This window comes from Malaclemys terrapin, chromosome 12, assembly GCF_027887155.1.
Source record: "Malaclemys terrapin pileata isolate rMalTer1 chromosome 12, rMalTer1.hap1, whole genome shotgun sequence".
Taxonomy (NCBI): domain Eukaryota; kingdom Metazoa; phylum Chordata; order Testudines; family Emydidae; genus Malaclemys; species Malaclemys terrapin.
This window is the reverse complement of record NC_071516.1, coordinates 44,353,068-44,377,582: the sequence shown is the minus strand read 5'-3', so window position 1 is coordinate 44,377,582 and position 24,515 is coordinate 44,353,068. Positions and strand designations below refer to the sequence as shown.

Sequence of the window (24,515 nt, the reverse complement as noted above, 5' to 3'; positions counted from 1 at the left end):
GTCCCCCCCAAAGATTAAACTGAAAACCCTGGGTTTAGCAGGCCATTGATTTGACGGAGGGAGGGGGAAGCAAATGAATACAGAGAAAATCTATTTTTTACATCTTAAGACGACGGTGCAGCGTGACTGATAGCCCTCGGCATCTTTCTGGGTGCTTGGCAGCAAATACGGGGCGGTGTATGACGATGGTCTTCAGGCCTATTGCACGAGCTGCTGCTCAGGGAAGACTCTGCTAATGTGCGATGACCCGACTTGTAATAGGCCGGTTAACAGTCGTAATACACCATCTACTGCCAAAAGGCAAGCCCCACGGCTGCCAGCACCCAGATCGCCGATGAAGGCTACCAGTCTACTGCACCGTCTACCGCCAAAAGGCAGTTAGCAGCTGCTGCTGTGTAGCAATGCAGTCCCACGTCTGCCGGCACCCAGAGGACATATGGTGACGGTGAGCTCAGCTGTGCTGAGCGGGTCCATGTTGTCTGCACAGGTAACCCAGGTAACCCAGGTAAAAAGGCGCGAATCTATTGTCTGCCATTGCTGTGACGGGGGAGGGAGGGGCCTGATGACATGTACCCAGAACCGCCCGCGACACTGTTTTGCATCATCCGGGCATTGGGATCTCAACCCAGAATTCCAAGGGGCGGCGGAGACTGCGGGAACTGTGGGATAGCTGTGGGATAGCTACCCATAGTGCAATGCTCCGGAAGTCGACGCTAGCCTCGTACTGTGGACGCGGTCTGCCGACTAGAGCACCTAGAGCATTTTATTGTGTGGACATACACAATCGGCTGTATACAACCGATTTCAATAAAACCGGCTTCTATAAATTCGAACTAATTTCGTAGTGTAGACATACCCTGAGTCTCCCCTCCCCTGGCTGACAGAGATCCAGGAGAGAAGGAAACACTCACAGGGACTAAATTTCATAAAACTCTGTTTGGATTCCAGAGGTCACAAGCTGGCCTATGAAATTAACCAGTAAAGATGGCAGATGGCATGGAGGGGAGGGGACTTTAACTACCCGCACATCTGCTGGAAAAGTAATACAGGAACAATATTTCCCATAAGTATTAGACCTTTCTTTGCTAGATTGAAGAGCCCATTATTAAATATTTGTTCCCCATGAAGGTACTTATACATTGTTATCATGTAACCCCTTAATTGTCTCTGTGTTAATCTAAATAGATGGAGCTCCTTGAGTCTAGTATCAGAGGGGTAGCCGTGTTAGTCTGAATCTGTAAAAAGCAACAGAGGGTCCTGTGGCACCTTTGAGACTAACAGAAGTACTGGGAGCATAAGCTTTCGTGGGTAAGAACCTCACTTCTTCAGATGCAAGGCATCTTGCATCTGAAGAAGTGAGGTTCTTACCCACGAAAGCAAGGCATCTTGCATCTGAAGAAGTGAGGTTCTTACCCACGAAAGCTTATGCTCCCAGTACTTCTGTTAGTCTCAAAGGTGCCACAGGACCCTCTGTTGCTCCTTGAGTCTATCACTGTAAGGCAGGTTTTCTAAATCTTTAATCATTCTCCTGGCTCTTCTCCGAGCCTCTCCAATTTATCAAAATCCTGCTTGAATTGTGGGCCCCTGATCTGGAAATGGGATTCTAGCAGCCATTACACCAGGACCAAATCCAGAGATAAAATAACCTCTCTGCTCCTACTCGAGATTCCCCTGTTTATGCATCCCAGGATCACATTAGCTCTTTTGGCCACAGCGTCGCACTGGGAGCTCTTGTTCACCTTTACCCTCACATCTTTTCCAGAGTCCCTACTTCCTAGGAGACAGTCTGTAAATATGGCAGACCTTCTTTGTTCCTAGATGTATACATTGACATTTAGCCATGTTAAAATGCATATTGTTTGCTTGCACCCAGCGTACCAAACTACTCAGAACACTCTGCCCTGTCCTCTGCATTATTTGTCACTCCTCCAATTTTTGAATCATCTGCAAATGTTATAAGTGATGATTTTGTTTTCTTCCAGGATATTGATAAAAATAGTAAATTACATAGGACAAGAACCAATCTCTCTCCCCACAAAAAACATGCCCATTTGATGATGACTCCACATTTCCAATTACATTTTGAGACCTACTGTTTAGCCAGCTTTTAATCCATGTTGTGTGTGCCATTTAATCTTATATACGTCTAGTTTTTTAATCAACATGTGTGGTATCGAGTCAAATGCCTTCCAGAATGATAAGAATATACTATCAACATTGTTACCTTTATCAACCAAACCAAAGTTGGAATCTGACGAAAAGGAGACAAGGTCTGTGGGGGGATCTTTTATTGGACCAACTACTGTTGGTGAGAGAGACAGGCTTTCAAGTTTACACAGAGCTCTTCTTCGGGTCTGGGAAAGGTTCTCAGGGTGTCACAACTAAGTACGAGGTGGAACAGGTTGTTTAGCATAGGTACTTAGCACATATTTCTCTCCATGCTCATCATCAGAAGCAAGCTCCACGCAGAGCAGGACCCACCAACTCAAAGTAGTACGAGACCCTGCCAGAATAAAACCTGCAGACATATCTCCACTGCTATGATGACCAACATCTCCTCCCCAGAACACATCTTTCTAGATCCTCGGGTCCTACACATGCCCATCACAACATGTGGTGTACCTCATCCAGTGCACTAAATGCTCTAATAACAATGAGGTGGGAGAAATGGGACAAATGAGCTCACACAGAAAAAATGTTGAAAGACAAAAACACCTTATCACCCGGGGATGAACTCTTTTCACAAAATGATCACTCCATAGCTGACCTCTTGGTCCTCATCCTCAAAGGAAACCTGCATAACCTTTGCTAGATACTAAAAAAAAATGAAGTGAATAGCGACACTGGATTCATGGCTTATTACAACAATCTGTAACCCACCAAACCCCCTTCCCACATGCCTTTTCTGCCCTCTTTTTCCACCTATGACTGGAGAGATGGTAAAAGGCTACTTCACCTTGAATGGTCCTGTAGTGAGTCGGTGTGGCTCCCCTCCTGCAAAGCAGAGGGAGCGCCCTTACAGACACCCAAGTGGGCTGAGCCACTGCTGCCTGTTCCCGCCCCCCGGAAGTCAAGGGGCAGGACAGGAAGTATAAAAGCCAGCTGCCAGAGCTCAGTGAGGCCCCAGCCACCTCAGGGAGCAGACGTGCGGCCGGGAGCTCGCGGCCGGGAGAGCCCAGAGGCCCGAGGCCGTTGCCCTGTCTGGCCGGAGCTGCCCCGAGCCCACTACAACGAGGAGCCACCGGAGCCCACCCGCTCCCGTCATTGGGAGGAGCTGTTGGAACTCCCCCACACCAACCCCGAAGGCGAGACGCCACCAGAGCCCCTCCACCCCTGCTGTTACCCGGAGGAGCCGCCCGACTCCAGTTGGCTGGATTTCCCCAAGGAGCTGCCGGACCTGCTGCCAAGCCCCAGCTGGGAGGAACCCATGCTGATGGACTGGACTGTGCCTGGTGCCACGGACGAGGTAGGCCCTGAGGGGGAACCTGGAAGTAGCCCGGAGGTAGCCGACCCCGGTCAGGCTGCAGTCACGTGAGAGCTGATGTCAGTGTGTTTAGGTCAGGACACCCCACTGACCCGCAGCGGCAGTGGCTGCTGCTAGGGCCCCGGGCTGGGACGCAGTGAAGTGGGTGGGCCTGCGTTCCCCCCGTCACCTCCCACTCACGGGTGGCAGGCTTCCCCCTCTCACTGTTGTACTGTTGCTCAGCTCCTGCACCAAAGGGCCTGAGCTTCCTAACTGTGATACTGTTGCTCAGCCCTGCACCAGAGGGCCTGTGTAGTGAGTCGGTGTGGTTCCCCTCCTGTCCAGGAGGGTCGAGCCCCGGCACAAACCTTCCACAGGTCCCTTGAAATATGTGTTAACTTCTTATGTTAAATAATCTGTTTCACCCTGCATTGAGCTGTGACACACAAAGGACCATTTCCGGACCTGAAGAAGAGCTCTGTGTAAGCTCCAAAACTTGTCTCTCTCAGTAAGAGAAATTGATGCAATGGAATATCACCTCACCCACCTTGTCTCTGAAATATCCCATGGCTACAACAAATCTCTCTCTCTCTCTCTCTCTATATATATATATATATATATACACACACACCTCTACCCCGATGTAATGCAACCCGCTATAACACAAATTCAGATATAACGCGGTAAAGCAGCGACCGGGGGGGCGGAGCTGCACACTCCGGTGGATCAAAGGAAGTTCGATATAACGCAATTTCACCTATAACGCGGTAAGATTTTTTGGGTCCCGAGGACAGCGTTATATCGGGGTAGAGGTGTATATATATATAAACACACACAAACACACACACACACACATATAAAGATATAAAGTTAAACAATGGCCAAGCTGTACACCCATTGGGACAGTAGGGGGCACTTTTGCCACAAGTGTTGAATGCCTGCTGGGTCTGTATCTCTAGGCGACAGGGAACAGGGTAGCAACAAATCCTTTCTCCAGCATTCAGGGGCCATGATGGGCAGATATGGGGTGAACACCAGGTAGCGCAGTTACTGTCAGATGCAGACAGGAATCCAGAAAGACTGACACGGAGGCTACTTCATCAAGCGTTTTATTGCACTGCGTGGAAAGAAGAGGTTCACAAGGGCTTTTGCAGGAGTGTCATGGAACCAACGTGAACTGAGTGGAAGTTTCATGCACAGGGCAAAATAATGATCCAGATCAGGATAAGTAGGAACTGAAAAGGTCACATATGGGTAGGGCCCTACTAATTTCATGGCCATGAGAAACACCTCACGGACTGTGAAATAAGCCCTTCCCCATGAAATTGGATGTCTCCTTGCTCCCAGGAGCTCCCCAGCAAAAGGGGGTTCCTAGCTCAGACTCGGCAAAGCAGGGAAAGGAATTGTCCCTCCCCTGCACACTGCTCTGGGGTGGTACGGTGGGAGACCAGACCAGACCCACCTCCACATCTTGGAACCCCCTGTGGCTTCAAGAAGGTCTGCAGTTGTTGCCTTCAGAGTCCAGCTCTGAAGGCAGCACAGAAGTGAGGGTGGAAATCCCATGACCCCGCTACAACAGATTTGCAGCACCCCTCCCACACACAATCTCCTTTTGGGTCGGTACCCCACATCTACAACACTATGAAATTTCAGGTTTAAACAGCTGAAAACATGAAATTTACCAACTGTGGCCGTGAAATTGGTCACAATGGACTGTGAATTTGGTAGGGCCCTACATATGGGACATGTCCCCTGTAGAGGGTACGAGCTCTGATCTGACCCCAGGAAGGGGATGGGATGCTGCACTCCATATGTGTTATGAAAATATGCGTATGAATAAGAATATGAAATAACTGGAATATGCTTTATGCAAAATACCTCTTGTAACCTATCATTGAAAAAGTTATAATGTACTGAATTTGATTTTCCTATTTGTATGCATCTATCCTTCGTACAGCTGAAATTAGAAATATGACCTTGTATTACTGATGCAATCATACCAGGTGAGGGTCATCAATGGTGCATTAGGAATTTGATGGCTCCCATTTACCAGAACAATAGGATGCAAATGATCTTGTTTACTTGCAAGCCTTCCTGTGTACATGTGGGCCAGCCCATGGGTAATAAAAACTGGGGTCTTGCAGGGACATGTCACCATGTCACCTGATACTGGAATCCATCTTAAACCTTGTCCTTTTCCACAGGAAGTTGGGGAGGGGGTCAAACAACTCCTGCCTTTTTGCCAAATCTATACGTAACCCTGAGGCAGTGAGACCACTAGAGGGGGAGTGAAGTCTGGCTGCTCCACAGCCTGAGTTAAGTGCCAGCTGGCTTTTAGCTCATGAGGTAGAGTCTCATGGCTTTAGCCCCAAAGGTCCCAAGTTCAATCCCACTTGCTGATGACCCGCGTCCATCTGCCTTGCATATATAAGGGGGTGGAACAGAACAAAGGGGGCTGCCAGTCATGAGGAAAACCCTGCTTACCATCTAAAATGTCTGCTGGAACTAGGGTGACCAGTCAGCAAATGCAAAAAATCAGCGTGGGGGGTAATAGGAGCCTATATAAGAAAAAGACCCAAAAATTGGGACCAAAAAGTGATCTCAAGTTGTCCCTATAAAATCGGGATCTGGTCACTTTAGCTGGAACTAACAAAGATTGAATCAGGGGAAGGATTAGGCCAAGACTAGGAATGATTGTAGTCTGTAAAAGAAGATTATTGGAACATCTTTGAGGGTGAGATATTAAATGTAATTAGCTTTTTAGTGTAACAAGCTTAGCCTTGCATGTTTGTTTTATTTTGCTTTATGACTTACTGTCTGTCTGTTATTACTTAAAACCACTTAAATCCTACCTTTTATACTTAATAAAAATCACTTTTGTTTATTAATAAATCCAGTGTAAGTAATTGTTACCTGGGGTGGGGGAAACAATTGTGCATCTCTCTCTTTCAGTGATAAAGAGGGTAGACACTTACGAGTTTACATTGTATAAGCTTTATACAGAGTAAAATGGATTTATGTGGGGTTCAGGCTCCCAGAAAGGCTGTATACTGGGTGCTGGGTAAGACCCTGTTAACTGAGAAGCCCCAGGGCTGAGTGAATCTCAGTGTCTGAGGAACTACTGAGGGGTGTGGCCCAATCTCTGGGTCTCTGCTGGAGCTGACCTGGAGAGTTTATCTCAGCAAGACAGATTTGAGGGTGCCCATTCTGGCAGGGGGGTTATTCTGGTATCCCAGCACATCAAGGGATAGTCTCAAGGGGGTCTCTGTGACTGAACCCGTCAGGGGGGACTGGCTGGGGTAGAATAGGAATAGGGCCTTTTGCCTCTGAGGGGCGCCAGCTCCAATACACACCTTTCTATTTTATTTTATTTTTGCCCCATCCTATAGGATTTAATAGAGAGAATCTGATTCCTGCTCCAGAATCCCATAGGGTAGGCCAAAAAATCCCAGAGACATACAGGGGTTTTATCCCAACATCTACAAACTGCTTCCCCCACCCCCAATCCATTCTGATACCAATCAATTCATAGCATTTTTCTAAGAGTAATGAAGATAATCTGCATTTCACAACCAAAGCCTAGTTAGCCCATGGATGGTCTAGCAAGGCAAAGAGAGAGCAAAATCGGTGTCTCCTTTCAGGCTGGTTCTGCACAATGTTCTGGATCCAGGAGATGAATTTGGAGAGTCTTATAAACACACTTGGTTTGTAGATATTCACAGCATATGAAGCGATGCCCTGGACTACTCCTTCACATACCAAGGGGTCACCAGAATCACCCTGGGATTGAGAATAACCACAATTGCATCTTGAACACCTCTAGCACCACTTTTCATCTGTAGATCTGATTGCATCAAAGTAGAGAAGGTTTAAATATTTTACAAGAAATATCTTTTGTGTAAAGAAAACAGCCTCTCTTAAACTTTGGCAACTTCAGGAAAAAATGTTTGCTGTGTTGAAGTGTTTCCTTTTTCGTTTGAGTCGTACTAGTACGGTTGGGAAGTCTCTGGTAGGGTTGGGTTTGGGTTGGGTAGGATTTTAAATGGGAAGAATTTAAGACAGGTTGAGGTTGCGTTGGGTAGAATTGGGTAGGGTTTGAATTGGATGGATGTGGGTAGGGATGAGTCTAGATAGAATTTAGTAGGATAGGGAATGTTAGGTAGAGCTGGATAGGACAGTAATTAAATTAAGTAGAGATTGGGTATTGTTGGGGAGAGTTGTGCAGGATGGGGTTAAGTTTGATAGAGTTAGGATTGTGTTGCATGGGGTCTGAGTTTGAGGAAGGGCTGGGTACAGTTGTGCTGGATATTGTCTGATCTTTAGCTAGCATTAGGTTGGGCTGTGTTGGGTTGGGGTAGGATTGGTAGGGTTGTGTTGAGTGGGGTTTGAGTTTGGGTAGGTTTAGAAAGGGTTTTTTGGAGTGGGGTTTTAATTTGGGGTAGAGTTGGTAGGATTGTATTGGCCAGGGTTTGAGTTTCAGGTAGGGTTGGCAGGCTTGTGTTGGAGTGCAGGGGGTTGATTTTGAGATAGAGTTGTTTAGGGTGGGTTTTGACATTGGAGTAGAGTTGGTATAGTTGTGTTGTCCATAGCTTGAGTTACGATAGGATTGATAGGGTTGTGTTGGGGAATGGGGGGGTTGAGTTTGGGGAAGGGTTAGGTAGGGTTGTGTTGGCCAAGGTTTGCTTGGGGTGGGTTTGGGTAGGGTTAGGGCAGGGTTTGAGATTGAGGTAGAGGTGGTAGGGTTGTGTTGGGTGGAGTCTGAAATGAAGGAACCTCAATAACCAGGTGTAATAAAAGATCTTGGTCGAGCTAGTAGGAGCTGTGTTGAGCTTGTCTCACCATTGCCTTACCCCTCTGGGCCGATCTGATGTCTGCATCAACACCCCGTCTCCTGAGCGGGGCTAGGTTGGTAGGGGATCACTGCACACTTAGATACTTAGCCCTGGAAAGTATCTCCCTATTTCCTCCCAGCAGTGGCCTCCTGGAACCAAGGAGCCTCCAGGACAGCAGGATACTTACCCGATAAGGTAATTTCTCAAAGCCAGGCTTCCACACACACAGCATCACTGAGCGGTTGTACCCAGTATACAGCTCACACATGTCGTTCTTAATGACCTCCATGTCCAGCTCACGGAGCATGTCAGTTCTTCAGTTCGGCCAGTCCGACCCCACCCGGCCATGCTGCAGATGGATCCTGGCCTCACCCTGGTCTTGGTTTTTGGCAGGGGGGATGAGCCGCACCCAGTCATTCTGCACTGCGCTGTGTGACATCTGCCATAGACAGGAGGGAAAAGAGGGATCCAGATCAGCACAGGGATTGGAGCTGAGAGAAGCCAACACGTCCAGCCTAGGAAAATGGAGGTGGGTCTAGTGCATGAGTGTGAGGTCATGGGGGTGGAGTGATGGGATGGGGGTGGTACTTTCAGCAGCATGATATCATTGTTAAGGGCCTTCTTGTCATATTGCAGGTGGGGGACCCGGCGGTGCACGGGGATTTTCTGTTGGCTACGTTATGGTTTACTAATGTTATGTGCTCCCAGAGTGACAGTGATCTCACTGAAAAAGCCAAAAATTATATGTGGGGCATCAGGGGCAGGAGCATATCTGAGTTGGGGGATGGGAACATGTGGGTCTCACTCATGGACAGTGACTTAGGGCAGCCTGGCCCTCTTAGGCCAAGATCTTGGACTCTTCTGCTGGCCTGGAAAATGTATATACCACTATAAACACTGCCAGCTGCAATCTGGCCCAGGGCTGGGGATTGCCTAGCTCAGGAGGGTGGGGGGTGGGAAATAGGACAAGGTGCCTTTCCCTTCTAGGGGGTGCCAGCTGGAGCACAAACACCTACCCAGAGATGTTGGCCTGACAGCCTATGACACCACCAGCAGCTTTTGCTGTTCCCTGAGCTCCTTCACTCCCTGTTCTCCTCCCAGCCCCTAGGTCCCAGCTCCCCTGCACCCTGGTGACCCCCGTTCCTGCCTAGATCCACACAGGGCTATATACGCAGCTACTCAGAGCCCTGCTGTGCTGTCCTAGGGTTGTGAGCCCCTCCCTGCCCCAATCTGGGCAATGGGCCAGACCAGCTGGGGTCAACGGCCATAGCTCCATTGACTTACCAGCGTTGGATCTAGACCGTGGTTTGCAGAGGTTCCTAGGGACACACTGACACCTCCTGAGCATATCCCCCTGAGCTCTGATCTCCCATCCTGTCCTACTAACTGCACCTTCTCTGCAACCTACAACAGCGCCAGGGATCCCAACTCTCCCATCACCCGCTAACCCCGACCTGCCCCGACGTCCCCAGCACAGAGGCGCTTACTCTCCCTTGCAGTTAGCGGCCATCAGGACAGAGTTTGGCTTCACCAGGAACCCTCCGCATTTCTTTTTACCCTTTCCATGTTGTGTTTCCAGATAGGCCATGTAGCATCTGGAGTGGACTTTGGCTTCCCAGCCCCTGATGACCTCACCTGCGGGGGAGACCAGGTTTTACAAAGAGCCATCATCTCCCTGGGCCAGGTAGGAACTGAGCTCCCCATCCCGAAGGGAAGTCCCCACAACCTCATGCCACCCCCTGTGATGCTCTCCTTGGGGGATCCCTGTGCCTGGAACCCTGCCCCATCCTCAGCTCTGCCCCAGACTGGAGGATAAATAAACGGCTAGGCAGCAGTTCTGCAGAAAAGGACCTAGGGGTTACAGTGGACGAGAAGCTGCATATGAGTCAATAGTGTGTCCTTGTTGCTAAGAAAGCGAACAGCATTTTGGGCTGTATAAGTAGGAGCATTGCTAGCAGATCGAGGGACGTGGTCATTGCTTTCTATTCGGCATTGGTGAGGCCTCATCTGGTGTACTGTGTTCAGTTTGGGGCTCCATACTAAAAGAAGGATATGGAAAAATTGGAAAGAGTCCAGCGGAGGGCAACAAAAATGATTAGGGTTCTGGAGCACATGACTTACGAGGAGCGGCTGAGGGAACTGGGATTATTTAGTCTGCAGAAGAGAAGAATGAGGGGGGATTTGATAGCTGCTTTCAACTACCTGAAAGGGGGTTCCAAAGAGGACGGATCTAGACTGTTCTCAGTGGTAGCAGATGACAGAACAAGGAGTAATGGTCTCAAGTTGCAGTGGGGGAGGTTAAGGTTGGATATCAGGAAAAACTTTTTCACTAGGAGGGTGGTGAAGCACTGGAATGGGTTACCTAGGAAGGTGGTGGAATCTCCATCCTTAGAGGTTTGTAAGGTGCAGCATGACAAATCCCTGGCTGGGATGATTTACTCAGGGTTGGTCCTGCTTTGAGCAGGGTGTTGAACTAGATGACCTCCTGAGGTCCCTTCCAACCCTGATATTCTATGATTCTATGAAAAGCAAAACCTTTTATTTTCTCCGCCCTCCCCCTTCTTACTGTTTTGATGATAAGTGCTTTTCTTTGGCTAACAGTGAAAATAAAGATACTCCTTTTAACAAAAGATGTTTTACTTCCCTAAAAAATACACCAATACAAAATTAGATTTATACAGAGCAGTATATGTCCTATCCCCAGCACTGGCAATCGAAGTTTAAAGGAGAGAAATTATGTAGCAACCGGTCCCCCTTCCTTTTTGTTCCTAGAAGACAACAGTGAGAAGGAAGTAGATAAAACTCCCTTCTGTTTCAAAGATAAACTCCTTTCTTCATTCTTTGGCTAACAGTGAATACAAAGATACACCTTTTACCAAAAGATGGTCTATTTCTCTCAAAAAACAATGGTTTTTCTCCAAAGGAAAAATTCTGTAAAGAAATTATACAACTTTTACAAGCAGGAGCCCCTCTTCTAAGGTAAAGATAATGACCAACAACTCCAGGCTTAAAAATACTGACCCTCAGAAAGCCCCCAAGCCATAAAATGACTTTAGCTGTAAACTTTGTAAAGGGTGAAAGTCCTATTCCCAGCATGGACAATAAAAGTTCAAACAAATCTATATTAGCAGGTTCTTACAGTGGATGACACTAAGAAAGCAGCTTATACAAAATTCAGCTCCTTTTTTCAAATAAAAAAGGAAAATGTTATATTTTACAACAAAGAGATACATCTTAGAAGATAAACACCCACCCTGGTTATCTGAAGAAACACAAGCCCTCAGTAAACCATAAAACCGAGCATTGAATGAGCTGTAACATAGCAAGGTGTCTTTTTTTAGAAATATTTTGTAGAAGTTCAGTGCCATAAAGATGTTTAAGGTACACTAGCCTATCCTTTGAAAAATAGTGTTTTTAAAGTACCAAAACAATAACTGAATAGAATATGAAAACTGTCGCAATTGAGGGGAGTTTCCATATGTGTTTCAATAAAAAAAGAAGTTAGCATGCAGTGAGGACAATTGAAGCAGCGTATTTTTAAAAAAGCTCTTTTGCAGCAAAAATACAGGCTTAAAATTAAATGATATAAGCCTAAAAAGATGCTAAGTTTACTCAATTTCCATAACTAAATAATGATCATCTCTGGAACAAAGATCTTAGTCCAACTGACTTATCTGGTAAGATCAACCTCCTCCCTGCTCCTCCCCTGGTAAAATTAGGTTACACAGGAATGTAAATTGTGAAGAAATAAGTTCCTGGGAGACAGGAATATTATACAAAGCCCTCATGTAAAGAAGGGTTTTACAATAATAAAATAAAATGGAAAGACATGTTATAGCTTTCTACATGGTTAGGCAGGGTCTTTAAAATATAGTGTTTGTTCTTTAAACTTTTGTGTAAACAAATTGCCTAGAATACAAAAACCGGTCTACTTGTAAATTGTAAAAATAGCTTTAAAAGGTCCAGTGTGTGGTTAAACATCTCCTCCCCCTACCCCCCAACATCACACACACAGCCATAGACAGACAAGTGATGGGTTTTACAATAAAACAATTAAAAAGACAAAAGCCACAGCCATAGAGAACAGGGCATGGGGATAGAGAGCTGTCCTGAGGTTTTAGGAGGATATTGATAACTGACTGAAATCTTTTTTAGTGACAGTTTTGTAGGCAGCCATTTTTTGTGAGTTGTTATGCTTGTGCACAGGCGAGCGTTTGTCATTCAGAATCCCTTCCCCACTCTCTCAGGTATTATCTCCCCTGTCCAACGGCCTAGCAGAAATAATATTAACAAAAGCACAGAGGGATTACATACTTGAAGATACTTTGTAGCGGTGTCTGCAAAGCGAGAATTACAATTTTGTTTATTATTTTCTTGTCTCAACACCTTAGTGAATTCTTTGTTGTTTTTGTAAAACACTTTTATGCAAACTGTAACCCTAGATGCTGTACAGCATTAAATAGTATGCACCAGTAGATGAAAGACCTCAGACATTGCTGAAAACAGAGGTGTCATGATCACTAAAGTCCTAATGCAGAGGGTCTGCAGGAAAACTAAAAGGCACAGTCGAAGCAGAAGATGGTATGATTTAAGAGGAAGCAAGTTAAAGAAATATGGATTGGATGAATGGACTATAAGGTGGATTGAAAGCTGGTTAGATTGTTGGGCTCAACCAGTTGTGATCAACTGTTTGATGTCTAGTTGGCAGCTGGTATCAAGCGGAGTGCCCCGAGGGTCGGTGCTGGGGCCGGTTTTGTTCAACATCTTTATTAATGATCTGGAGGATGGAATTAATTGCACCCTCAGCAAGTTCGCAGATGAGACTAAGCTCCACGGAGAGGTAGATATGCTGGAGGGTAGGGATAGGGTCCAGAGTGACCTACACAAATAGGAGGATTGGGCCAAAAGAAATCTGATGAGGTTCAACAAGGACAAGTGCAGAGTCCTGCACTTAGGACGGAAGAATCCCATGCACCACTACAGGCTAAGGACCGAATGGCTAGGCAGCAGTTCTGCAGAAAAGGACCTGGGGATTACAGTGGATGAGAAGCTGGATATGAGTCAGCAGTGTGCCTTCATTGCCAAGAAGGCCAACAGCATATTGGGCTGTATTAGTAGGAGCATTGCCAGCAGATGGAGGGAAGTGATTATTCCCCTCTATTCAGCACTGGTGAGGCCACACCTGGAGTTTTGGTCCCTGCACTACAGAAGGGATGTGGACAAATTGGAGAGAGTCCAACAGAGGGCAACGAAAATGATCAGGAGGCTGGGGCACATGACTTATGAGGAGAGACTGAGGGAACTTGTCTTATTTAGTCTGCAGAAGAGAAGAGTGAGGGGGGATTTGATAGCAGCCTTCAACTACCTGAAGGGGGGTTCCAAAGAGGATGGAGCTAGGCTGTTCTCAATGGTGGCAGATCACAGAACAAGGAGCAGTGGTCTCAAGTTGCAGTGGGGGAGGTCTAGGTTGGATATTAGGAATCACTATTTCATTAGGAGGGTGGTGAAGAACTGGAATGGGTTACCTAGGGAGGTGGTGGAATCTCCATCCTTAGAGGTTTATAAGGCCCGGCTTGACAAAACCCTGCCTGGGATGATTTAGTTGTGGTTGACCTTGCTTTGAGCAGGGGGTTGGACTAGATGACCTCCTGAGATCTCTTCAATCCACATCTTCTATGATTCTACTGTGTCCAGTTCTGGGTGCCTCACTTTAGGAGAGATGTAGAGAAAATGGAGAGGGTCCAGAGGCCAGCCACAAAAATAGTCAAAGGTTTAGAAAACCTGACTTTGGAGGAAAGGTGTATGTTTTGTCTAGAGAAGAGGAGGCTAAGGGGGAACCTGAGAACAGTCTTCCAATATGATAAGGGTTGTTCTTAAAAGTATGGGGGCCAATTGTTCTCCATGTGCACTGATGATAGGATAACAAGTAATGGGCTTCATCTGCAGCAAGGGAGATTGTGGTTAGTTATAGGGAAAACTTTCTAACCCTAAATGGAGTTAATCTCTGGAATAGAATCCCAAGGGAGATTGTGGAATCTCCGTCACTGAAGGTTTTTAAGCCCAGGTGGGATATACACCTGTCAGGGATAGTCTAGGTTGATGTGGTCCTGCCTCACAACAGGCGGATGGACCAGGTTGTGACCTCTCGAGGTCCCTGCCAGGATGATATTTCTATGATTCTACTCTATGAAATCCCCTGATCTTTGTTCCCCTCCATTGCCCCTTATCTGGAGACCAGCTAGCCAGGGGCCAGAGAGATATGAAACTTTACACCGAGAAAACAAAGCTGGTCTTGAAAGTTTTCTAAGAACCGGGAGAAGAAGGAAATGACTCAGCAGGTGGGGACTGGAGAAATAACAAATAAGATATTTAATAGTCTCACTGGTGCAGGCCACAGGCGATACAGCAGGGAATGGGCGGTATGTGACCACAAATGCCCCCCGAGATTTGCTACTTAGCTTATACTGAGCATGGACTGAGCATGCTGGATAGCACTGCTGAAACCGGTTGCCCTCATTGTGCGCCCCCACTATGGGCAGGCCTGTGTCATCTCTGCCAGTGACCCTCAATCCCGACCTGCAGACCCACCATCCCAGTCCTGGACTCAGTCCCTCAGACAGATCCATCTGTGCTTCCTAATGTCTGACTCTGAGAACTGTTTACGTTCGTGACATGGCCGTGTGTGGGGAAACACCTTTTACTGCCTGGGGGATGGGGAGATGTCCCTGAGGACACACTCAGCTTGTCAGTCAGGCCTCAGGGCTGACAGCCTGCTACAGATGGGAGGGTTTTACTCTCCAGGCCATGGCCTCTGCATGTATGTCTACACCACAAATAAACCCATGGCAGCAAGTTTCAGAGGCTGAGTCAATTGATCCCTGGGTGCGGACAAGACTGGACACAGCCCCAGCTGTGCAGAGCCCAAGATGCTGAGTGTCTGCACCGGTTGGGGGCCCATCCCTTCTCCCTGCCATGCGCCTGGGTGCACATGGCCCAGGACAGCCTAGCACCCACCTATGCACTGGGAATCTGGCTTGAGGTTTCCTGTCCCCACCCAGCTGGAGTTGCAAACCCCCTGGGCCCAGGCAGAAGTGCTGCCCCCTCCTCAGACAGGCCATGAAGATGCTGCTTGCAGTGGGGTTGGAGGAGGCCTCTTTGGAGAGCATGGGGGAGTCTCATACTCTCTGGGTGCTGTGTCACAGATATTGGGGCACCCCGAGGGAGTGGGATGGATGAGGAGACCAGGGGGATTTATGTATTTTGGGGTCAGGTCTTCAAGCTCTTCTCCACAGCTTCATGGGCTCAAAACATCCAATTTACCAGAAGAGAAGCCAAGATTCACATGTGATCCCATGACTCCTGATGCTGAGGCATTACAAAATACACAAAGCCATTTCAGGAGAGCTCGGAGCTTGATGGAGAAATGCAGTCAGGCCCTCAGGACAATTTTAAACCACTTTCTGGGGCCCACAATTGTAGGAGCTTGAGATGTTCGAATGTCTGGGGGTGGGGGAGCTAGCTTTCACACAGCCTCATGGCAGAGGCCTGGCTGGTTCAGGGGGTGCAGAATGAGACATGGGACATTTCCCCTCTAGGGAATCTCTGTTCTGCTGTCACTGTTCCAAGCACCAAGTTCTGCCCTTCCGCAGCTCTCCTGTGTACTTGGGCTGTTGATAACACTGATCGGTATCAGTGCTGGGTGAGAAAACACATCCCTGTCCCCCTGTATGAAATAGATGCAGGTGGCTCTGATCAACCTGATAACAGAGCCCCATCCCAGACATTGTGTACGTGACACCCAAAGTGACACCGTCATTGAGTTTATCAACCCTCAAGGGGGCTCAGCCCCATTCCCCGTCCATGGGGTCCCTGGCCTGTCAGGGGAGGCTCTTTCCCCCTACGGGGATTCACACACACAGAGCCAGAGCATCACTGGTCCAGTCATTCCTGCATCACATCCCCCCAGGGAGCAGATATGGATGCTCCCAGCCAACCCCTCTGCTGGTCCTGAGTCAGGTCGGTGACCCCTACTGTAGCTACCAGCTGGGTACAGACAGCGAGTGGGTCCAGTACTGGTAGGGTGGCAAGATGGATCAAGAATGGATGTATGGGGGTCTAGATAGATCTAAAATTGATGTACAGGGATGTGCATCGATCTAGAAGGGATCTACAGGTGGCTATGTGAGTATGGGTAGATCTAAAATGGAACAGCATCAACTGAAGTGAATCTAGCATGAATTTAAATGGAGTTAGTTGAGTATTCATTCATCTGTATTGATTTTGAATGGCTCTAGAGAGGTTCTGGAATGGTTCTAGATAGTGACACTGATATCTGCACGGACAGATCCCACACCTCATCCTTCAGACAGACCAATTCTAAGAGAGGCATACAGAGCCAAATAATGGAATGGTTGCGATTGGCTCTACCAACAGACAGATACTAAAAGATGGAAACAGAGTTAATGCCAGTCAGCATGGATTCATGGAGAACAGTCCATGTTCAATAACTACTCTGTCATTTCTGAGCAACGTTAAAAGTCATGTTCATCAAGGTGACTGTGCTGATGTGATATATACGTGGATTCCCATAGGGAGTTTGCCCAAGTACCACACAACATTCAAATTGAGAAATTAGCTCTCTAAAAACTCAACATGGCTCCAAATTGTGCTAACTGATTCTCCTCAAAATATGATCCTCAATGGGGAATCAGTATCCACCGGGGTGTTGCTGGTGGGCCCCGCAAAGCTCTGTTCTGGGTCTCAGGTTATTCAGTATCTGTATCAATGATCTGGAAGTTCATGTAAATTGTTGCTGGCAAAGTCTGCAGAGAACAAAAAGATCGGTGGGGTGAAGGATGTCATGTGAATCCAGCAAAATGCATGGTCAAACATAGAGGAACAAGGGACGTCATTCACGCTGGCAGGACAGTAACTGTGTCCTGGAGAGGAGGGACTATGAAAGGGAGCATGGTGGAAACCATTCAAACAAGAGAATGCTGGAGCAAAGCAGGCCGATACCATCCTTGGGTACATAAACCAGGGGATATTCAGTAACAGCAAAGGAGGTGGGGTCTGTGATAGGTTCGGTCACAGAGATCTCCTTGGGACTGTCACCTAATGTGCTGAAACCATGATTTGAGGACTTCAATAGTTCAGACATAGGTGAGAGGTTTATTGCAGGAGTGGGTGGGTGAGATTCCGTGGCCTGCTTTGTGCAGGAGGTCAGACTAGATGATCATAATGATCCCGTCTAACCTTAAAGTCTATGAGTCTATGAAATTACCCCTGAGTCCATTTTCCCTGCCAGCTTGAGACTCCAGGTCGGGGTGCCTTGTGGATTCAGACATGCTAGCCTGCTTCAACACAGACATGGGGTCTGGGCCACGCCCCCAAAGCTTCAGACTTTAACTAAAAACAGTTCAGCAGGTTGCCTGTCTCCAGCACCCAGACACCCAGCTCCCAATTTGATCCAAACCCCAAATAAACCCTTTTACTCTGTATAATGCTTATACAGGGTAAATTTTTAAATTGTTCACTCTCTATCTCATGGATAGAGAAATATGCATAGCTGTTTGGTCCCCCAGGTATTAATCACTTACTCTGGGATTATTAATAAACAAAAGTGATTTTATTAAGTATAAAAGTAGGATTTAAATGGTTTTAAGTAATAACAGCCAGAACAAAGTAAATCACAAAGCAAAATAAAACTAAACATGCAAGTCTAAGCCTAATATATGAAGAAACTAATTAGACGTAATATCTCACCCTCAAAGATGTTCCAATAAGCTTCTTTTACAGGCTAGACTCCTTCCTAGTCTGGGCCCAATCCTTTCCCCAGTGCAGTCTTTGTTAGATCCAGCAGACATTTCGGGTGGTAACCAGCGATTTTCTCATGACTGGCCTCCTTTTGACCTGCTTCACCCCCTTTTATAGTTTTGTCTCTCTGGGTCCCCACCCCTCCTTCTAAATGGAAAAGTACTAAATTTAAGATGAATTTCATTATCAGGTGACATGGTCACATCTCACTGTAAGACCCCTAGTCTCCATTCCCCATGGGCTGGCCCACACATATACAGGAAGGCTTTCAAGTAACAAAAGCCATTTACAACTGATTGTTTCTGGAGCACCCTTAATGGCCTCCACTTAATATGTTTACATCATCGATAAATGTTTATATCTTATTCTCCTAACTCCAGATATAGAAATAATATGTGCCACACACTTAGTAGATTACAAGCTTTCTAATGACACCATACAAGGGTTATTTAGTGTAAAGCATATTCCAGTTATGTCATATTCATAAGCATACTTCCATAAAGCATATGGAGTGCAACGTCACAGGATCACCTCTGGATTCGGCCCTTGTGGGACCATGAGTGGAGATTTTGTCCACCTCAAATGTCCACACTTCTAGCAGGACTTTGGCAAATTGGAAAGAGCTACAAGAAGAAGCTGGCGGGGAGAGGTAAAAGGAGAGTGGTCTCCTGAAGGTATTGGAGGTGAAGAGGGGACTTGGCCCCCTCTGCAGAAACCTCCATGGGGCAGGGGTTTCTGAGAGCAGGGGGCTCTTCAACCTCTCTGGCCAAAGCAGGAAAAGACTCGATGGCCAGCAGCTGGAATCAGAAAAGGTGTGGCTGAGACTAATATGCAACCATTAAACATGCAACCAATGGAACAACTGACCAGGGGCTGTAGTGGAGGTAAGAATGCTGGGTGGGTTTTGGATCTGGGGTTTTCACCAGGAGGTCAGGTTGGGAGGTCACAATGGTCCCTCCTGCCTTTGAAATCTATGGGTCTGGGTATCTCAGTGCAGAGAAGCCCAAGGGTGTTTCTTACACCTTTAGTACGGAACAGTGCAGCGTTAACCACATCCACAGCCAGACCGAGTGGGCACCAGAGCAGGGAGGAAACCCCCCGCCCTGATGTGGGCACAGCTGTGGCAGGAGGCTTCTCCAATTGGCGTCTCCACCCCTGGGCCATCTGGGGTGGGAGTTTCCGGGCAGCAGGATACACGTCCTGTGGTTGGCAGGGCAATCCCTCCCCTCCACACGCCTGGTCCATATAACCCCCGGGGCTCAGGCAGAGGCTCCGTACCCATCCCTGGATGTCTCTGACAATGCAGCTCTTGATCCTCGTCCTGCTTCCCGTGGCCTTTCTCCTTCCCCCTGGGTCTCAGGCTGGTGAGTCCCTTGGGGGGGGATCAGGGCCCATGGGCAGTGGGACCCTCACCCCATATGGGGAGTTGTGGGCAGCAATTAGGGTCTCCCCCTTGCTCCTGCTGGGGCCAAGGACCTGTATCGACCTCTGCATCCTCTCCGGAGTGTGGCTGGGGCTCTCTCAGCAGCACAAGGGGTTGGGTGGCCAAGCCCCCACAGGCTCCTTTGGGACCCCACTGCCAATCCGTGTCCCAGACAGGGAGGTCGGCCATGGGGCTAGGCCACTGGGCTGGGACCCAAGCTTAGGATGTCAATGCTCCATTCTTTGATTCCTGGTTGCTTTTTGGATTTCCACTTCTGTGACGCTTTCTGGGAGATTTTTCATTATCTAGAAAACCCGATTTTCTGAACAAAAACAGTTGTGGGGGGAGGGGCAGCTTGGGAGCAGCCCTGCCTTGTCATTGGCAGTTGACAGAGAAGGTGAAACATCATCAAGGGACGTGTCTGTGGCATTCTGGATGCTACTGGCCCACAAAGCTGTTAACTCAGGGCAGTGCGATTACTGACCTGCTCCCAGTACATTTGGCATTGAGTCTCCACCCAGTGAGGTGAGAGCTTTAGATTTACCCAGAGGGTGTCCAGTGCGGGGGAGAGCTCAGCACGGGGCAGAGTTCCTGGTACAGGAATCCCCCAGGGAGAGCATCACAGGGGTTGGGTTGAGGCTGTGAGGACTCCCCTTTGGGATGGGGAGATTGATCCCAGCCTGGCCCAGGGAGACAATGGGCCTCTTTATGTGAATCTGTTCCCCCCACCCCCAGGTGAGATCATCGGGGGCCGTGAAGCTCAGCCCCATTCCAGACCCTACATGGCCTATCTGGATATACGGCGTGGAAACAATAGCTCCTTCTGCGGAGGGTTCCTGGTGGCGGAGAACTTCGTGCTGACGGCCGCTCACTGCAATGGAGAGTAAGTGCCTCTGTGCTGGGGATGATGGGGCAGGTCGGGGTTAGCAGGTGATGGGGGAGCTGGGAGCTCTGGTGCCATTGTAGGTTGCAGGGAAGGAGCAGTGAGTGTGACAGGCTGGGAGAGCAGAGCCCAGGGGTCTGATCTGCTCAGGGGGTGTCGGTGTGTCTCTAGGGGCCTGTGGAAACCATGGCGCTGGGGGTCTGTCCCCATTGATTCCAGGGAGCTCCATCCCGTTGCACCAGCTTTGGATGTGGCCCATTGTCCTGACCTGGGCATGGAGGGGCTCACAGGGCTCTGGTCTAGGGGGAGTTGTGTATAGATCCTTGTCTCGATCTGATTGGGGAGGGGTCACCGGGCTGCAGGGGAGCTAAGATCCAGGGGCCAGGAGGACAATGGGGAGTGAAGGAACTCAGGGTAGCAGCAGAAGAGCCTGGTAGAGACACAGGCTGGGACCCCAACATCACAAGGGAGGGGCTTTATGCTGCAACCGGCACCCCCTAGAGGGAAAAGGCCCTGTGTCCCATTCCCTGCCCCAATGATCCAGCCAGTCCTCCACCCTGAGGTCAGATCAGAGCCAGCCATGTGTTCAGAGGAATGTACATTATTTCAGGCTGTAAGCTGAGTCCTAGATCTCTTCCTGAGAGCCCCCAACATAAGGATTCATGAGTCATACCTGCATGGGCCCATCCCTACCTCATGTGCTCTGTTGCTCCTAACACACCACGTGTTCCTCTTGGCTTTACAGCATCATCGCTGTCAGGCTGGGAACCCACAACCTTAGGAATTGGGAACACAATGAACAGTGGATCCCTGTCCGTCGCTCAATCCCCCACCCACAATACAACAGAGTGACTATTAACAATGACATCATGCTGTTGCAGGTACCTCCCCTTCCCATCACCCCGCCCCCAGTGACCTCACACTGCTGCAGGTACCACTCTATACCATCACCCCGCCCGCAGTGACTTCACACTGCTGTAGGTACCACCCCATCCCATCACCCCGCCCCCAGTGACCTCACACTGCTACAGGTACTGCCGATCCCATCACCCCGCCCCCCGTGACCTCACACTGCTGCAGGTACCGCCCCATACCATCACCCCGCCCCCAGTGACTTCACACTGCTGCAGGTACCGCCCCCATCCCATCCCCCCCCAGTGACCTCACACTGCTGCAGGTACCACCCCATCCCATCACCCCGCCCCCAGTGACCTCACACTGCTACAGGTACCACCCCATCCCATCACCCTGCCCCCCAGTGACCCCTGGTCTTGCATTGGCTCTAATTTCCCTCTTCTTGGATCGGGACATCTCTGCCCATCATCGATTCTGACCTTTCTATTGACCCTGGTCCTTGTGTCCTCTCTTCTTTGTAGCTGGGGCGCAAAGCATGGCTCAATGGATATGTCGGGCGCATCCCCTTGCCCCTGCCCCATCAGCGAATGCGTCCAGGCACCGCGTGCAGCGTCGCTGGCTGGGCCGGACTAGTGCAGACAATAAGGTGACCTCAGGCACGCTCCAGGAGGTGGACGTGGTGGTGATGCAGGATGCTGCGTGTCTGAGAGATCCTGGTGGGATATACCGTAACTATAAAGCCTCCACGATGATGTGTGTGGGGGACCCAGAGAAGGGCAAAAGTTCTTTCAAGGTAAATATCCTCCTGCCTTCCAGCTCCCTTGACAAATTGTTATTATTTATGAGCCTGTTGGTATCCAGTCGGGCCGCAGAGCGCAGGTCAGAGATCAGTCCCTGCTATGCTTGGTGCTGTACAAATGAAATGGGAAGATAGCTGGTCTTCTCCCAGAGAAGGCAGAGACCAGGTGGCTGCCCAGGACGGGAGGGTGTAATACTGAGACTGGCTGTGCTTGAGGGGGGTGCTGCTGAGACCTGTTAATTAGCCGCCTCTTGTTCTGTTTCACAGGGTGACTCTGGAGGGCCCCTGGTGTGCCAGGGAAGAGCCCAGGGCATTGTCTCTTGGGGATCCAAGGATGGGACCCCCCGAGCAGTGTGCACAAGAGTCTCCACCTTCATCCCCTGGATACAGGCCACAATGAGGAGGCTGCAGCCCTGAGCTGCGCTGGGAATCGCTGCAGGGGCTGGAGCTGCGCCGCTGCTGTCTTCTGGAGAGACCCAGATGTAGCGGCTGCTTTGCAGAGGGGCTGAGTCCCCACAGGCTGATCTCCCCCACCCCAGACATCGCTCCTCTCAGGCAGCGCCCAACCCATGAGCATCAAGGCAGGGAACCTGGGGGAGTTAGGAGCCATGTTCAATTCCACCTCCCTCAGCTCCCTTGGCAATTCCAACCCAGGCCCTTAGGCTGCGTCTTCGCTAGGGAAACAGCTGGTTTATTTCCCCCAGGGTAACAGCCATGGGCCAAACCCTGGGGCAGACATGGCACTTTGTAGCTCTCCCCCATGTCAACCAGTCGAGTGACCATTTCTGAGAGATCCTCATCATTACCTGACCTGCTAACTCCTGTTAAAACTGCAGCCTGACCTGTCCTCACTGGGCCTTTTCCACATATTATTTCCCCCGGGGTAGCCACCCCCCGTTCCAAAGACACCTATTCCCAGCACTGACAAGGAGAGTGGGAGTTTGTTCATGGGAAGGGAAATTAGGAAATTATGCATTGAACTGATTTCAGCTGAAATGACAGCTCTGAGTGCCTCCTCCTAACCTCCGCTGCCCTGCCCTGCCACGGGGCCTGGTGCATTTCGCTCGCTCCCTCTTACCCAGCAATGAATAAAAATGAAGTTGCAGAACAATGAAGTGGTGCCTTCTTGGGAATTTAATGAATGCCCCCAGCCTCAGACTCTCAGCTAACTTGTACCTAGAAGATGTAACCAGGGTTTTGGGCCCTGTGGGGAATTCACCCCCTGGGTTTGAGTAATTCATGACGGATCTGCTAGAAAGACAAGGAAAATCACAAGTGGAAAAGCAAATCACTGTGTGTGTTGTCAGCTCTCCTGACTCTGGTATGCCACCGCTCACACCTAGGCCAGCTCCCTGCCAACAAGAGTGCACTTTAGGCCCACTGGAGGAGAAATCAGTACCAGGGTATTCTTAGATTCCCTTATACGTCATTCCTCTTCCACTCTGCACCTGTCTGGGGACAGAGGGATCACAAACAGCAGGCAGGCCATTCCCCTCCATCAGGCATCTCAGCCCAGATGTCAAGGCCTGATCCCAAGGAGCCTCTGTGTGTCTCCCCAGCCTGACTGACTCTAATCAAGGGCTATTCAGGCAGGGGCAAATTCCATTGTTGTTTGCAACAGCTCCCCTGCAAAGAAAATACATGTCAAACCTAGCCCAGTGCAGCAGGGATCCACGGACCAGACGTGGCTCTGATGCTCTGGGAAGAGACGTCTCAGACTGGGACACGGCACGATCTGCCGATACCTATTAGTGTCATCTCATTGTTCCCCTGCGTCTTCCCCATTGTCCTGTCTGTAGCCACTTGTTTTCTCCTGGTCTATACCTAGACTGTGAGCTACTGGGGACAGGGCCCATCGCTGTGTTTTGTGTTTGTACAGCACCTGGCACAGCGGGGTCCTGGGCTATAGCTGGGAGTCCACCTAGGTGCTACTGTGATACACCTAACAAGTCATGTACAGCGGCAATGGGATCCTTTGCCATGGCTGGGTCTTCTAGGCGCTACCATAATACACCTAATAAACAATGTACAGCACCCAGCACAATGCAGCCCTGGTAACCTGACAGTCCCGGACATGAACCATGTTTCCGGTTGGATGCCAGAAACCAGAGTCACCCCAGGGTCCCAGCTCAAGCTGCCATCAGACCTGCGGGTGTCACAGCACCGGGCAGAGCGGTCAATGCTGACTGAGCCAGGGCAGGTGCAGGGAGCAAGCTGGGGCACTTGGTGAGCTGGGCCCAGTCACACCCCCGCAGTGAGAATCCAGCCGATGCAGTGTTCTCCCTCCCAGCCCCAGGGACGCGGACACCTCCCCCAGGTCCGGGACTGAGTCCTGAAGAACGGGCGCTCCACAAAGGATCTAGGCGGGCTTAGAGTGAACAAGCAATGCCATGAACTCCCCATGCACTACTGGGGCAAAACTGGCCAGAGCCTGGGCTGTAAAA

The 24,515-nt window shown here is 49.2% G+C and overlaps 2 pseudogenes; one reads left to right on the top strand and one right to left on the bottom strand.

Annotated features, from left to right (window-relative positions):
* Positions 1-7,042: 7,042 nt before the first annotated feature.
* Positions 7,043-9,883, bottom strand: LOC128846119 (duodenase-1-like; annotated as a pseudogene).
* A 9,528-nt stretch (positions 9,884-19,411) lies between these two features.
* Positions 19,412-22,488, top strand: LOC128846675 (mast cell protease 1A-like; annotated as a pseudogene).
* The last annotated feature ends 2,027 nt before the right edge of the window (positions 22,489-24,515 follow it).